This window comes from Dermochelys coriacea, chromosome 4, assembly GCF_009764565.3.
Source record: "Dermochelys coriacea isolate rDerCor1 chromosome 4, rDerCor1.pri.v4, whole genome shotgun sequence".
NCBI lineage: Eukaryota > Metazoa > Chordata > Testudines > Dermochelyidae > Dermochelys > Dermochelys coriacea.
Genome location: NC_050071.1, coordinates 81,003,984 through 81,021,829, shown reverse-complemented (window position 1 = coordinate 81,021,829; position 17,846 = coordinate 81,003,984). Strand labels below are relative to the sequence as shown.

Sequence of the window (17,846 nt, the reverse complement as noted above, 5' to 3'; positions counted from 1 at the left end):
AGGATTGTCTGGCTATGTAGACTCCCTCCTCAGGTCCTACGCTACCAGCACTCCCAGCTATCTTCGAGACACCACTGACTTCCTGAGGAAACTACAATCTATTGGTGATCTTCCTAAAAACACCATCCTAGCCACTATGGATGAAGAAGCCCTCTACACCAACATTCCACACAAAGATGGACTACAAGCCATCAGGAACAGTATCCCCAATAATGTCACGACAAACCTGGTGGCTGACTTTGCACTCATCCATAACTCTTCCACATTTGGGGACAATGTATACCATCAAATCAGCAGCACTGCTATGGGTACCCATATGGCCCCATAGTATGCCAACATTTTTATGGCTGACTTAGAACATCGCTTCCTCAGCTCTCGTCCCCTAATGCCCCTACTCTACTTGAGCTACATTGATGATATCTTCATCATCTGGACCCATGCAAAAGAAGCCCTTGAGGAATTCACAATGATTTCAACCATTTCCATCCCACCATCAACCTCAGCCTGGACCAGTCCACACAAGAGATCCACTTCCTGGACACTACAGTGTTAATAAGCGCTGGTCACATAAACATCACCCTATACCAGAAACCTACTGACTGCTATGCTTACCTACATGCCTCCAGCTTTCATCCAGACCACACCACACAATCCATTGTCTACAGCCAAGCTCTACGATACAACCGCATTTGCTCCAACCCCTCAGACAGAGACAAACACCTACAAGATCTCTATCAAGCATTCTTACAACTACGATACCCACCTGCTGAAGTGAAGAAACAGATTGACAGAGCCAGAAGAGTACCCAGAAGTCGCCTACTACAGGACAGGCCCAACAAAGAAAATAACAGAACGCCACTAGCCATCACCTTCGGCCCCCAACTAAAAACCTCTCCAACGCATCATCAAGGATCTACAACCTATCCTGAAGGACGACCCATCACTCTCACAGATCTTGGGAGACAGGCCAGTCCTTGCTTACAGACAGTCCCCCAACATGAAGCAAATACTCACCAGCAACCACACAACAAAACCACTAACCCAGGAACCTATCCTTGCAACAAAGCCCGTTGCCAACTCTGTCCACATATCTATTCAGGGGACACCATCATAGGGCCTAATCACATCAGTCATACTATCAGAGCCTCGTTCACCTCCATATCTACCAATGTGATATATGCCAGGAATGCCCCTCTGCTATGTACATTGGCCAAACTGGACAGTCTTTATGTAAAAGAATAAATGGACACAAATCAGACATCAAGAATTATAACATTCAAAAACCAGTTGGAGAACACTTCAGTCTCTTTGGTCACTCAATTACAGATCTAAAAGTGGCAATTCACCAAAAAAAACTTCAAAAACAGACTCCAATGAGAGACTGCTGAATTGGAATTAATTTGCAAACTGGATACAATTAATTTAGGCTTGAATGAAGACTGGGAGTGGATGTGTCATTACACAAAGTAAAACTATTTCCCCATGTTTATTCCCCCCCGCTCACTGTTCCTCACACGTTCTTGTCAACTGCTGGAAATGGCCCACCTTGATTATCACTACAAAAGGTCCTCCCCCGCCCCCGCTCTTCTGCTGGTAATAGCTCACCTTACCTGATCACTCTTGTTACAGTGTGTATGGTAACACCCATTGTTTCATGTTCTCTGTGTATATAAATCTCCCCACTGTATCTTCCACTGCATGCATCCAATGAAGTGAGCTGTAGCTCACAAAAGCTTATGCTCAGATAAATTTGTTAGTCTCTAAGGTGCCACAAGTACTCCTTTTCTTTCTTCAGAGATGGCTAACAGGTGTAATTGCTATGGTTATAAGGGTGTCTACACTACGAAATTAGGTTGAATTTATAGAAGTCGGTTTTGTAGAAAGCGTTTTTATACAGTCGATTGTGTGTGACCCCACACAAATGCTCTAAGTGCATGTAGTCGGCTGTGTGTGTCCACAGTACCGAGGCAACCATCAACTTCCAGAGTGTTGCACTGTGGGTAGCTATCCCACAGTTCCCACAGTCTCCACCGCCCATTTGAATTCTGGGTAGAAATCCCAGTGCCTGATGGGGCTAAAACATTGTCGCGGGTGGTTCTGGGTACATAAAGTCAGGCCCCTTCTCTTCCTCCCTCCGTGAAAGCAAGGGCAGACAATCGTTTTGTGCCTTTTTTTCTTGAGTTACCTGTGCAGACGCCATACCACGGCAAGCATGGAGCCTGCTTAGCTAACCGTCACCATATTTCTCCTGGGTGCTGGCAAACACAGTACTGCATTGCTACACAGCAACAGTTTATTGCCTTTTGGCAGCAGACTGTGCAGTATGACTGGTAGCTGTTGTCGACACAGTCCAGGGTGCTCTTTTAACTGACCTCAATAAGGTCAGGGGCTCCTGGGCAAACATGGGAGTGATTCAGCCAAGTCATTTCCCTTTTAAGTTTCATTTCATGGCGATTCAGTCCTACTGGCAGTGCACTAGCCAGCAGAAGACGATGGCCAGCAGTCATACTGCACCGTCTTCAGCTGAGCACCCAGGAGATGATGATGGCTAGCGGTCGTACTGCACAGTCTGCTGCCAGCAAGATGTATAAAGATAGATGAAGTGGATCAAAACAAGAAATAGACCAGATTTGTTTTGTATTCATTTTCTCCTCCCTCCCTTCGTGAAATCAATGGCCTGCTAAACCCAGTTTTGAGTTCTAGCCTTGAGGGGGCCATTCTGTTCCTCGCAAAGCCACCCCCTTTGTTGATATTTATTAATTCCCTGTAAGCCAACCCTGTAAGCGATGTCGTCAGTCACCCCTCCCTCTGTCAGAGTAACAGCAGACAATCGTTTCGCGCCTTTTTTCTGTGCAGACGCCATACCATGGCAAGCATGGAGCCCACTCAGATCACTTTGGCAATTAGGAGACATTAAACACCTCACGCGTTATCCAGCAGTATATGCAGCACCAGAACCTGGAAAAGCGAAACTGAGTGAGTAGGCGATGTCAGCTAGGTGACGAGAGTGATGAGGACATGGACACAGATTTCTCTCCAAGAATGGGCCCTGGCAATGTGGGCATCATGGTGCTAATGGGGCAGGTTCATGCGGTGGAACGCCGATTCTGGGCTCAGGAAACAAGCCCAGACTGGTGGGACCGCATAGAGTTGCAGGTCTGGGATGATTCCCAGTGGCTGCGAAACTTGCGCATGTGTAAGGGCACTTTCATGGAACTTTGTGACTTGCTTTCCCCTGCCCTGAGGCGCAAGAATACCAAGATGAGAGCAGCCCTCACAGTTGAGAAGCGAGTGGAAATAGCCCTGTGGAAGCTTGCAACGCCAGACAGCTACCGGTCAGTCGGGAATCAATTTGGAGTGGGCAAATCTACTGTGGGGGCTGCTGTGATGCAAGTAGCCAATGCAATCAAAGATCTGCTGATATCAAGGGTAGTGACCTTGGGAAATGTGCAGGTCCTAATGGATGGCTTTGCTGCAATGGGATTCCCTAACTGTGATGTGGCCATAGACGGAACCCATATCCCTATCTTGGCATCAGAGCACCAAGCTGGCAAGTACATAAACTGCAAGGGGTACTTTTCAATAGTGCTGCAAGCACTGGTGGATCACAAGAGATATTTCACCAACATCAACATGGGATGGCCGGGAAAGGTACATGACGCTCGCATTTTCAGGAACTCTGGTCTGTTTCAAAAGCTGCAGGAAGGGACTTTATTCCCAGACCAGAAAATAACCATTGGGGATGTTGAAATGCCTATAGTTATCCTTGGGACCCACCCTACCCCTTAATGCCATGGCTTATGAAGCCATACACAGGCAACCTGGACAGTAGTCAGGAGCTGTTCAACTACAGGCTGAGCAAGTTCAGAATGGCGGTAGAATCTGCATTTGGACATTTAAAAGTGCGCTGGCGCAGTTTACTGACTTGGTTAGACCTCAGCAAAACCAATATTCCCACTGTTATTACTGCTTGCTGTGCACTCCACAATATCTGTGAGAGTAAGGGGGAGACGTTTATGGCGGGGTGGGAGGTTGAGGCAAATTGCCTGGCCGCTGGTTACGCACGGCCAGACACCAGGGTGGTTAAGAAGAGCACAGGAGGGCGCGATGCGCATCAGAGAAGCTTTGAAAACCAGTTTCATGACTGGCCAGGCTACGGTGTGAAAGTTCTGTTTTGTTTCTCCTTGATGAAACCCCCTGCCCCTTGGCTCACTCTACTTCCCTGTAAGCTAACCACCCTCCCCTCCTCCCTTTGATCACCCCGTGCAGAGGCAATAAAGTAATTGTTGTTTCACATTCATGCATTCTTTATTAATTCATCACACAAATAGGGGGATAACTACCAAGGTAGCCCAGGAGGGGTGGTGGAGGAGAGAAGCAACAGGAGGGGTGGTGGTGGAGGAGGGAAGGACCCGGCCACACAGCACTTTAAAAGTTTAAAACTTATTGAATGCCAGCCTTCTGTTGCTTGGGCAATCCTCTGAGGTGGAGTGGCCGGAGGGCCCCCCACCGTGTTCTTGGGCATCTGGGTGAGGAGGCTATGGAACTTGGGGAGGAGGGCGGTTGGTTACACAGGGGCTGTAGCAGCAGTCTGTGCTCCAGCTGCCTTTCCTGCACCTCAACCATATGCTGGAGCATATTAGTTTGATCCTTCAGCAGCCTCAACACTGAATCCTGCTGCCTCTCATCACGCTGCCACCACCTGTCAGCTTCAGCCCTCTCTTCAGCCTGCCACCTCTCCTCCTGGTCATTTTTGTGCTTTCCTGCACTCTGACGTTGTCTGCCTCCACGCATTCGTCTGTGCTCTGTCTGGGAGGACAGCATGAGCTCAGAGAACATTTCATTGTCGGTGCCTTTTTTTCGCCTTCTCATCTTCGCTAGCCTCTGGGAAGGAGAAGATCCTGTGATCCTTGAAACGCAGCTGGTGGAGGAAAAAAAGGGACAGTGGTATTTAAAAAGACATTTTACAGAACAATGGGTACACTCTTTCATGGTAACCTTGCTGTTAACATTACATACATAGCACATGTGCTTTCGTTCCAAGGTCGCATTTTGCCTCCCCGCATCGTGTGGCTTACCCCTCATCCCTCCCCCCTCCCTGTGACTAACAGCAGGGAACATTTCTGTTCAGCTACAGGCAAACAGCCCAGCAGGAACGGGCACCTCTGAATGTCCCCTTAAGAAAAGCACCCTATTTCAACCAGGTGACCATGAATGATATCACTCTCCTGAGGATAACACAGAGAGTTAAAGAACGGATGTTGTTTGAATGCCAGCAAACATAGACTGCAATGCTTTGTTCTACAATGATTCCCGAGTATGTGCTACTGGCCTGGAGTGGTAAAGTGTCCTAGCATGGTGGATGGAATAAGGCTGCCCTCCCCAGAAAGCCTTTTGCAAAGGCTTTGGGAGTACATCCAGGAGAGCCGCGAATGCCAGGGCAAATCAATCATTAAACATGCTTGCTTTTAAACCATGTATAGTATTTTAAAAGGTACACTCACCAGAGGTCCCTTCTCCGCCTGGCGGGACTGGGAGGCAGCCTTGGGTGGGTTCAGGGGGTACTGGCTCCAGGTCCAGGGTGAGAAATAGTTCCTGGCTGTCAGGAAAACCGGTTTCTCTGCTTGCTTGCTGTGAGCTATCTACAACCTCATCAGCATCATCTTCCTTGTCCTCAAAACCTGCTTCCATGTTGCCTCCATCGCCATTGAAGGAGTTAAACAACACAGCTGGGGTAGTGGTGGCTGAACCCCCTAAAATAGCATGCACCTCATCATAGAAGCAGCATGTTTTGGCCGTTTGCCTCTCTGGTTTTCTGGTAGGCTTGCTCAGCTCCTTAAGTTTCACGCGGCACTGCTTCGGGTCCCTGTCCTTCATGCCCTGGGAGATTTTTGACAAATGTTTTGGCATTTCGAAAACTGGAACGTAGTTCTGATAGCACGGATTCCTCTCCCCATACAGCGATCAGATCCCGTACCTCCCGTTCGGTCCATGCTGGAGCTCTTTTGCGATTCTGGGACTCTAGCATGGTCACCTCTGCTGATGAGCTCTGCATGGGTCACCTGCAGCTTGCCATGCTAGCCAAACAGGAAATTGAAATTCAAAAGTTCACAGGCCTTTTCCTGTCTACCTGGCCAGTGCATCTGTGTTGAGAGTGCTGTCCAGAGCGGTCACAATGGAGCACTCTGGGATAGCTCCCGGAGGCTAATACCATCTAATTGTGTCCACAGTATCCCAAATTCAACCTGGCAAGGCTGATTTCAGCGCTAATCCCCTTGTTGGGGGTGGAGTAAGGAAATGGATTTTTAAGAGCCCTTTAAATCGGGGGAAAAAAAGGGCTTCGTCATGTGGATGGGTGCTGGGTTAAATCGATTTAACGTTGCTAAATTCGACCTCAACTCCTAGTGTAGATCAAGGCTAAGTTACCTCAGTTTTTCCTGTGCAGCCTACTTTATTCTAAAACTAAAAGCTTTACAGAGAAAACATATTAAAATCAATAAAAGAACCTGCACACATGTTAATAAGTTCCCAGAGCTCATCCCAACTCTCACGTGGATTTTGGCAGGAGCAGTCCTTCAAACTCCATGTGTTGGGGAGTTCACCTCACGCTAGCCCTAGAAGGGTTAACATAGCCAAAAAGAGGCCAATTAGCCAAAGGCATTCCTGGAGAGGAGCTAGGATGCAATGAGGCTTAACTGGGGATGAAGCTCACCTGGGTAGAAACAGGCAGGGCTTCTGTAAAGCCAGGAGCTAGCAACAGAGAAGGGGAAGAGGGCTGCAGTGAGAGAGCCTGTAGCCATGCTCCCGATACAAGGGGGGGGAGAGTAGTAGCCTGTAATAGGAGTGTAGGAAATAGTCCAGGAAAGGAGCTGCAAAGTTTGAGAGCATACACACCTGTACTGCTGGTTTGAGAATACCTGGCCTGGAACCGGGGGGGATGGACTCAGGTTCCCCTAAGAGCTACTGTAGGAGTGGCACAATCAGCGCAGTGAATATGCAGACTGCCTGAGACTTTGTAGAAAGAGATGCTGCTGAGACTCCAGAAGGGGAGTACGATTGTGACTTGGCTTGGGAGCTAGGCCATGAAGGAGAGGTGCTGAAGCTCCTGACTACTGAGAGAAGGGCTGCAGAATGAGTAACTGAAACAACTGGACTGACTGATCGAAGGACAGGGTATGGACAGTGGTGAGAATTCCCTAGGTAAGGCACGGGGAGGTGCCGCCAAGTAGTGAGTGGAATACCCTGTTACACCCTACCTAAGTGGGATTCCTTGTGGTTACAAGTTCATCACAGCTTTAGCTCAGAAAAAGCCCCCAGTCTTCTGAGACTTCAGTAGGCCTGGTTCTTCCAACCATACTAGGGTTGCCAATTTCCTAATCACACAAAACTTGTGTGTCCCCCCCCCCATTCCCCAACCCAGAGCCTCCTCCTGCATCGTAAAGCCCTCATTCCCAAGGCCCTGCCCCCCATTCACTACATTTCTCCCTCCCTTGGAAGCTCATTCTCCCCTACCTTTCCTCATTTTCACTATGCTGGGGCCCTGATTTGGGGTCTTTGGAGGTACAGGAGGGGGATCCAGGTTTTGGGGGGCTCAGGGCTGGGACAGGTTAGGGTGCTGGAGGGGGTATGGGCTCTGGGCCAGGGATGAGGGCTTTGGGATGCAGGAGGGGGCTCTGGGTTGGGGGGGCTCAAGGTAGGGGGTTGGGGCATGGACTTACCTCGCACGGCTCCCAGTCAGTGGTGCAGCAGGGCTAAGACAGGCTGTCTGCCTGTCCTGACACTGCTTTGCACACATGCCAGCAGGTCCAGTGTTAGTAGGCAGGGAGCAGGAGGCTCTGTGTGCTTTTCTGGCCCACAGGCACTGCCTCCCCAGCTTCCATTGGCCTGTTTCTATCCAATGGGAGTGCAGAGCTGGTGTTTGGGGCAGGGGCAGTGCACAGAGCTCCATGGTCTCCTGTGCCTAGGAGCTGGACCTGCTGGCTGCTTCAGGGACACAGCGCGGTACCAGGACAGGTAGGGACTAACCTGCCTTAGCGCCGCAGAACCGCCAACTGGACTTTTAATGGTCCGGTAGGCGGTGCTGACAGAGCCACCAGGGTCCCTTTTTGACTGGGTGTTCCAGTCAAAAAACAGACATCTGGTCACCCTAAATCCTACCATAAGGATTGGGGACCTCTGGGGCCCAGGGGTCCTGTCAGTTTTCTGGATCAGGAAGAAAGCCCTAAGCCTGTTTAAAACCAAGCTATTTATTCAAAAAACCCTTTCTGTATCTGTTGGTCCCTGGAGTATCCAGTTTGAACTGGTATATGCAAACCTCTCCCAGGGGCTTCAAAGGCTTGGTAAGAGGAAGTGCATTATCATCCCTCTCCCTAGTGGAGAAGGTACATACAATGCTACAATAACACAAGTGCATTTTTAAGACAATGTACCCACCAGAAGTATTAACCCTAATTTAATAATGTTTAACTTAATTCAGGAAAATTTATCTCAATTCCATAAGGTTTGTTCAGGATATTGTCAGTCTGTCACATTATGTATGCAACATCCCACACATCTGGAATCCATAGAAATTGTCTCTCACAGTTAATCAGGGCTGTGCATTTAAATCATCAACACTGAAGTTAAGTACTATAACCCCTCCCACGCCCAACATGTCAGTAGTTTGCATCTTCTATAAAGCAAAAGCGGCTTTCTGGACTAGTTGAAAGACCTGATGTTAATGGGAATTACTCTATTGTACCTAATGTCAGCACAGACCAACTAGTACTAGTTGGGCCAGTTAATCAGGTGTGCTAAGCATACTAATGATCCATCTAATCAAGTGTCCTGTTTCCAGTGGTGGGCAGCTTCAGCTTCATTTTTCCCTAACTGCAGGCAGCTAGTGATTGATTTACATCCTGAAACAAGGTTGGGTTTCTCAAGGATCTGTATGAGGTCCAGTCTTATTTAGCATGCTCATTAATTATCTGTAAGAGAGAGTAAATAGAAGGTTAATGAAATTCACGATGATGCTAAAATGAATGGAGTTGTGACCATTGCTGGGGAAGGGGAGAGAATACAAAGGGATCCAGAAAGAATAAAGTTCTGGTAAAGAAATAGGAAAGTGGGATTATTTTGGGAGGGAGAACAAACTAATGCATCTGAGGAAAAATAATCTGAAACACAGAGATCCGCTGGGATTGAAAAATTTGGAAAACAGTAATGAGGATAGCAAGCTCTAGAGACGTTTCCACTGAAAAGGCCAAAAATCATAGTATGCAATCCTGGAGTTGTCATCTTCTATATGCATCTGGTGATTCTGTTGAATCCACTTTTAGCTACCTCTATACAAGACAGAAATTGTTATAGGCCATTTAGAAAACAGCATCAAAAATGGTTAGGATGCTAGAGACCTTATGAGGAAAAGGTTAAAACTGTAACCAGTGTAAACAACGACAAAGCAGAGATATAGAATAGGGTTGCCAATTTTGGTTGGACGTGTTCCTGGAGGTTTCATCACATGACCAATTTAATTGGGAAAAAAAATCTTTAATTCCTGGAGACTCCAGGACAATCCTGGAGGGTTGGCAACCCTTACATAGAGTTGCCAAAAAGTATTCAAACATGAGGAGAGGAGCTATTTGGTTAAGAGGGTTATAGCTAGGAAGGGAACAATTAGAATGAATATCAGGAAAACTAGCTGAGAGTGAGATTGATTTGAATATGAAATAGTCTCTATGGTGGCCACCTCCATTATTTTTATTTAAAATTAAACTGGAAATTTTTTTTTTGTTTTTTTTTCTTAAATATAGTGTTAGGCAGCAACCCCATATTGATAAAGAGATGGTCTGGGTGACCCAATGTAGGTTCGTTTTCTCCATCTTTAAAGTCTGATTCATCACAGGGCAACATGCTTAAAATTAACAAACATTTCAGGGTTTCTCCTTGTGTCTAACAGAGAGCAGTGGTACAGATAGATGCCTACAAACACTGGTACAATACTTGCCTAAGCAACTGTATAATTTTGGTTAGGTTTGCAGAGGTATTTGCATAAAATCTTGTTTCATACAATGGTGCCTCATCACTGCTACAACTAATGTTATCACTGTTTCCACTGTACCCCCCTATTTTCAAGGGTTTGTAACTCTGCTGTATTAAAAACTTACTGCTGGCTGAAGTTAGGCACTTTAAGTATGAGCCCAGAAGTGAACAACTGTATCTTTAAAATGCCCTTTTAACTCTTTCTAAAATGTGTTACTAGGACCACTGCTAGGGTTTGCATTCGTAAATATCTGACCTGTATTAAAATGCAGTTGTGTGAGTCTCACAGCATGGTATCATGCAGTATCATGACGTGGTGATGAAAAATGTCTCAAGGGAGCATCATGATGGTCAGAGCTTTGATGCATTTTAACTGTTTTATAAATACTCAAATCACTTTTCAATAGCGTTGCTGAGTATGTCAAGTAAATAATGAATTTCCAATATACATTTCATACAGATTTGGAGCATGCTGGCATTCATGCTTGGCAGCAACCTCTGTATCATCGATGGTAAATGTTAGGATAACGTACCAAAGGCAAGCACTTAAAAAGGGATTAATAGGCTCATTAATGTTTAGCAGGTAAATAATCTACATTCTTAAAAGCTCTGTACACACATTTACATGAAACAACTATGACATTGTACCACTTCTGTCATCTGCCCCTCTAACCCCTCCTTAGTCTTGTATTTACAAACCTCACCACAATGGCTCTGCAGGTGGTGTTACAGTTTTTGGCAGAGTTCCCCAGCTTTTTATTTTTTATTTTTTATTTTTTTTTTGGCCTACTCTACCAGTCAGAGCTTCCCATTCAGTGTTTCAGGCATCAGTCCATGATGGATCTTAGGCTGCTCCCAATTGCAGCCTCAAAAAATGGTTTCGGAGCTGCTCAGGCTCAATTGTGACTTGAATCTTTCACAAATGATTAAGGGTGGCTAGTGGTGATACTTGTAGTTTTGGGCTATAGTATATGTCTGGGTCCCAGAGCCAGGGCTTCAGCCGGGGCCCAGAAGTCTACACTACCCTATTCTGCTGGTCTACAGTGAAGCAGCCTGAGCCCCACAGAGCCTGAGTCAGCTGGCATGGGCCAGCCACAGGTGTCTAATTGCAGTGTAGACATGCCTAATAAGGAAAGAAAAAGCTAAGCCTGATGCTCTGTCATTCACTTAGCTTCTTCTGCATCTAATCAGAAGTGCTGCAAAGTCAAAGGGGCAGAAACAAAAGTATTTAAGGGCCACATATCTTCCTTGGCTTTGAGTTTCTGAGGGGAGTTTGTGAATGCTCCAGCTGGAGATGGAAACCTTAGGAAAACCCTTTTTAATTCTAAATTTTCAGTGGAACCTTGGTTGCTAGGCATGTGCTCAGATTGTCCAAAGCTGCTCTTATTTCAAGTTGGGGGACATGGCAGTGAAAGCAGTGTAGCCTGCAATATCCGTAAGGTATATGCACTCACCTATGATTAACCTTACTTGGCCATTAAATGTCACAGTTGCTGCATACACATGGAGCTGAAAGAATATACATTTGTCAGTAAAAAGGTGAGCGAATGAAAAGTTGTGAAATGACATTTTTCAGAAGGGTTGTCATATCTCAAGCACGGAGGAAAATTGCTTTCTGTAAATCTTGGCCCAACCGAACAAAACACGCATTTCTTTCCAGTTGGGAAGCCATTCTCATCGACATAATGAAGGTATTGTAAGCTGTGACTTTTGCAAACTCTGATAGAACCAATCTGCAATCTTGACAGAGATGATCTTTTCCTGGGTGCACTGTTCATTTACGGCACCAAGAGACCTCAATTAATTTATGAGCGAGGACAGCAGACTGTGAACTCTTCAGCTCAGCCAAGGTGGAGATATCCCTGTCTGAATTTATGTTCTGGTAATTTAAAAAAGATTTATATTAAGCTTTTCTTTCATTTTGAGAGTAGATTAAAATTCTAATGGAAACCATTTGTATGCATTTGTTGAATTGAATAATATTTATTGCTGTGTGAAAAGGGGGGAAAGAGAGACTGAAATTCTGCAAAACTTTGCCAACAATAAAGTTAGCGAGGCAGGAGAAAGTAAGAAGAAAAAGCCATCCCAGAAAGGAAACACTTTGGTGAATCTTCAGAAATCCTACTGCTTTACTGAAGTGTCATGAAAGGTAAAAAAATGGTATTTTTAAATAAGAGGCTACCCCAGTGTGCTCTCCTGCTCTCTCTCTCTCTCTCTCTCGCTCTCTCATTTTTTCTCTTCCCTTACCTCCCCCCCATCCTCTTAACCCCAGCCATTGAAATTTCTTTCAATGCTTGAGGTGACAGGCCCTGGATTTGCATGTCTAGAGCAAGTTGTTTACCATTCAAACTCTCCCTTCTGGAATTCATTCCCTATTTTGTCTGACAGAGTCAGAACTTTCTGCACTTCAGGATGAGTTGCAAAGCTTTTGTATTTACTTGGTGGGATTTGCAAAAGCACATAAATGCCTTAGGAGCACAAGTCTCACTGAAACTCTCGTGCTCCAAAGTCAGTGGGACTTGCACTCCTAAGGACTGGCCTACACACCAGTTTTTGTAGCAGTATAACTACTCTGGATAGAGGTGTGGTGGTTTTTTTTGTTTTTTTTTTTTTTTAACTGAAATAGTTAGATCAGTACTACCCCGAATGTGGATGCAATTATGCTGGCATAGAGATGCTTTATACTGGCATAGCTTCTCTTTCCTGTACAGGAATAAACTGTATTGGTATAATTGCATTCACACTAGGAAGGTTGTACTGTTTTTAATTATTCCAGTGTAGTTAAAGCAGTATACCTTTTGTGTATAGACAAGACGTGAGGTGCTCTCGTAATTCCAACCCTTGGACTTTTCCTGATAAACTGGCCTCAGGGCTGGCTATGCAATTTTTTTCAGATGAGAGTTATTTGTGTTGGCTGTCATTGGCTCCATTGGTGAACTGTGTGTGTCTTTATAGTTCAGAGTGAATGCCCATAGATGGCACATTTGGACTGCAAGCTCTTTTGGGCTAGGACCTTGTCTCCATACCTAAATGTAAAGAACTTGGCAAACTATTGGTGGTGTACAAATAAATGTATATATAAACTAAAACAAATAATCAGGATAGGCATTGGCCTGCAGCCCTAATTAAAGCATTGATTTATTACAAGTACCCAAAGGAAGAAATATGAGAAGGTGGGTAATGCTACAGAAACAGGGTACCTGCAGATGGTGGGAAAGGGTGGGGAACAGACCATCAACTGGAATGACTTGAGGACATTAAAGAATAATGTAATCCATGTGTTTAAAGTATGTATTCTTCTTTTGAAACAGGGAGGTTATTAGAGGCAAAAATAAAATAAAAGCAGGAAATTCATCCAGACCTTTAATTATTTACAGATTTCTTAAGGCACTCTCCACGTCAAACATGTTAATTTTATTTAACATATTTATCAGTCTCTTTCATCATTTGAACTAGTGTATGCACAGCTTGAAATAGTATGTAGAAAAGTAATTAGACTGACTCTTGGTCATAATAAATCCAGTAACATAAACAGAGAAGTAACCTGATATCCTAAAAACTCAAGGCCAGTCACAAACAGCAGATAAACTTTATCAACCTTCAAGGGCTGATCAGACTGCATTTAGGGCCAGCTTTTTATGTCCTACTCATACCAAGTAATATTTTACTTGGTGAGTAATCCCCTTCAGGGTTTTCTTGATAATTCATTGATCTCAACATGAGTAAGGGTGACAGATTATAAAACAACAGGAACCAGATTAATGATCTTTAAAATATCCCTTCATTAATATAGATGATTTGGGTCAAACATTTTTAAATGGGTATATGTTTTAATTGTATCTATATTTAGGCATCTAAATAAAATGGTCTGATTTTTCAGAATGTCCTCTGTTGAGAGGAGATGGATGGATCAAACCCAAACTCAGGGTCTGATTCTGATGCCCTTGGCTCATGAGCAGCCCCATTGGTCTCAATGAGATTGTGCAAGTACTCATCATGATGAGGGTGGCAGAATCGAGCCCTTGATGAATTACCAGCCAGCAAAATTATGTCAAGGCTTTTCTTTTCTAGGCTGGCCTGTGACAAGAGCTCACATAAATAATCATCCCTTCATTGTATGATTCTCCAGAGCATAAATTTTTTCCTGCTGTTTTTATCTCCACTCTTATGTTTCACTGAACTGTACAATAAATTCCCTTTTTTTGTAATACAATGCATTTCTCTGCCACATCTCTCCCACATTCTTCTGTTGCCTTTAGGAATCTCATTTGACAAAGGCCTTGCTAATGGAAATGCAAATTTCCTACCTGTCACAGAACACTTTCTGACAGCAGTGGCACAGCAGAGTCAGAATGCCAATTCCTTCCAGGCATGGGTATTTTGTAACTTCACTGAAGCCAGTGAAGGTTTTTCCTGCTCACACCTGGGCTGAGTTTGACCCAGTGTGTGCGCTAGCATCATGGAGAGGGACCAAGTTCTAGGAAATGTTCAGGAGACCGAGATTAATTTATTCAGCTCTGGGATATAAATAAAAAACTGATTAGATTTAAAGCCTTATTAGACATTGATTTATTCCAGCCATTCATCCATTTCCTATTTAGTAATTTCGTTTTACTTTAATAGACAGCCAACTTCTCTCTTCATCTGTTAGTGACGCATTAGCGAGTCTGGCTCTGATAGTGTCTATCTAATCTTATCTATCTAGGGTTGCATGAAACTATGTACATAAAACCATAGAAGGCACTTGCCTGTGTGAGTTTAGCAGATTAAACAATGTCTCTTGCCTTTAAGTCCCAATTTAAGCCAAGTGAATGACCTTTCGGTGGTTTAAAATGGAATTGCCTGAAGTCCTCAAGTAATCCTTGGGCAGTGCATATAGAATTGGGCAGCTGTGCTTGGGAAATGCTTAGGCTGCAATTGGAGAACGAATATAACCTTCAATTGGTATAAAAGGCAATTTCCTCTCATTTGGCTATGGAAGCTTTGGAAAGTTGCACTTGTTCTGCTTTCTCTTTTCTTTGGAAAAACTAATGTATTGCACATGAAGGGCTTTGCTTCTGCATATTCTGAATGTTTCTTTTTCCAAGGGGCCATAAGCATGTTTGTGTCTCAGGGCATGACTACACTTGCAGATGTAGAGCGCTTTGAGTTAAACCAGCCTTCGTAGACCACAGTAGGGAAAGCATTGCAGTCTGTTCACACTGACAGCTGCAAGCGCACTGGCGTGTCCACATTTGCGGCACTTGCAGCGGCATTGGGAGCTGTGAATTGTGGGCAGCTATCCCACAGAGCACCTCTTCCCATTCTGGCTCTGTGGCTTGTGGGAAGGGGGTAGGAGGGCGGGGCATTCTGGGTCCTCTCCCAATTCCCCATGGTGCATTGGTTAGCATCCCAGCAATCCCTCTGCTTCCATCCACAGTTGGCACCATCTTTCAACGTTTTTTGTACTGCGTGCTCTGTCTTCCCTTTCGGTCTGTGGGAATGGAGCCCGAACTGCTGAGGAATATGCTGATGAGTCTCGCCAGCACATCATGTTTGGCAGTAGAGTTACTCCTTAAGATCCAAAGTGACAGTGAGGACTCCAACGATGATATTGATGCGAGTAATGCATATGACACGAGATTGCTTGCGGCATTCACGGACATGCTCACCACTGTGGAACGGCGCTTTTGGGCTCGGGGAAACAAGCACTGAGTGGTGGGATCACATCGTCATGCAAGTCTGGGATGACAAGCAGTGGCTGCAGAACTTTCGGATGAGAAAAGCCACTTTCCATGGGACTGTGTGAGGAGCTCACTCCCACCCTGCGGCGCAAGGACATGAGAATGAGAGCTGCCCTGATGGTGGAGAAAAGGGTGGCTATTGCAATCTGGAAGCTGGCAACTCCAGACAGCTACCGATTGATTGCTAACCAGTTTGGAGTGGGGAAGTCGACTGTTGGAATTGTGTTGATGCAAGTTTACAGGACCATTAATCGCATCCTGCTCAGAAGAATCGTGACTCTGGGTAACGTGCATGACATTGTGGCTGACTTTGCACAAATGGGTTTCCCTAACTGTGGAGGGGCGATAGATGGCACGCATATTCCAATTCTGGCACCAGCCCACCTAGCCTCTGAGTACGTTCCCCTCTATTCGACATTGGTGAGGCTTCATCTGGAGTACTGTGTCCAGTTTTAGGCCCCACACTACAAGAAGGATGTGGAAAAATTGGAAAGCATTCAGCAGAGGGCAACAAAAATTATTATTATTAGGAACACATGACTTATGAGGAGAGGCTGAGGGAACTGGGATTGTTTAGTCTGCAGAAGAGAAGAACGAGGGGGGATTTGATAGCTGCTTTCAACTACCTGAAAGGGGGTTCCAAAGAGATGGATCTAGACTGTTCTCAGTGGTAGCAGATGACAGAATGAGGAGTAATGGTCTCAAGTTGCAGTGGGGGAGGTTTAGGCTGGATATTAGGAAAAAACTTTTTCACTAGGAGGGTGGTGAAGCACTGGAATGCGTTACCTAGGGAGGTGGTGGAATCTCCTTCCTTTGAAGTTTTTAAAGTCAGGCTTGACAAAACCCTGGCTGGAATGATTTAGTTAGGGATTGGTCCTCCTTTGAGCAGGGGGTTGGACTAGATGGTCTCCTGAGGTCCCTTCCAACCCTGGTATTCCATGATTTTATACATTAATCGGAAGGGCTATTTCTCTATGGTTCTGCAGGCGCTTGTGGATCACTGTGGGCATTTCATTGACATTAACGCAGGCTGGCCCGGAAAGGTGCATGACGCAAGCATCTTTTGGAACACTGGCCTGTTCAGGAAGCTGCAAGCCGGGACTTTTTTCCCAGACCAGAAGATCACCATAGGGGAAGTTGAAATGCCCATTGTGATCCTTGGAGACTCCACTTACCCTTTAATGCTGTGGTTCAGGAAACCCTACACAGGGAGCCTTCACAGCAGCAAGGAGAAGTTCAGCAACAGGCTGCGCCGGTGCACAATGACTGTGGAGTGTGCTTTGGCCGTTTAAAGTGCTGCTGGCGCTCTCTGTATGGAAGGCTGGACCTGGCCAATAACAGCATTCCCGCAGTTATATCCGTGTGCTGTACCCTCCATAACATTTGTGAAGGGTGAAAGATTCACTCAGGCATGGAACTCGGAGGTTCAACACCTGGAGGCTGAATTTGAACAGTCAGAAAGCAGGGCTATTAGAGGGGCCTAGTGAGGGGCTGCAAGGATTAGGGATGCCTTGAGGGAGCAATCTGAGGCTTCAGAGTAGCAGCCGTGTTAGTCTGTATTTGCAAAAAAGAAAAGGAGTACTTGTGGCACCTTAGAGATTAACAAATTTATTTGAGCATAAGCTTTCGTGAGCTACAGCTCACTTCAATCGGATGCATTTGGGGTGTTTGGTGCCCTGCATAGGAATGAAGTGCAGTGGTTCCAATGCTAGTAGGAACCTGTGTTTGCTACTTATGATACGCTGACTTGCAGTGCCTTTTGCTTTCCTGGGCTAAGGTATCTTTTATGTTATGCAATAATAAAGAATGTTTTCAAAGCAAAAAAAAATCCATGTAATGAAAATTAAATGCATTTATTTAAAAGAAACACAACTGCTTGGGAAACAGAAAGGGCAATGGTACAATCACAGATTTGCGTATGTCCTGTTACCATACTCAGCCTTCCTGTTTGGAGTGCTGTACTTCAGGATGGCTATTCTGCATGGTGATGGGGGTTGAGTTCAGTGGGTAAGGGTCATAGTTTTCAGGGCTGGGTGGCGAAGCTACAGGTGTTGGAGGCAGCTGGTGGTGATGAGAACCCGGATGTTGGGGAAAGTGGGTTGG

At 45.3% G+C, this 17,846-nt stretch overlaps 1 long non-coding RNA gene across 1 annotated transcript; it reads left to right on the top strand.

Annotated features, from left to right (window-relative positions):
- Positions 1-317: 317 nt before the first annotated feature.
- Positions 318-17,070, top strand: LOC122459833. Its single transcript, XR_006280787.1, has 3 exons — positions 318-327; positions 5,730-5,734; positions 16,875-17,070. It is a non-coding gene; the product is annotated as an uncharacterized LOC122459833 (long non-coding RNA).
- Positions 17,071-17,846: the final 776 nt, after the last annotated feature.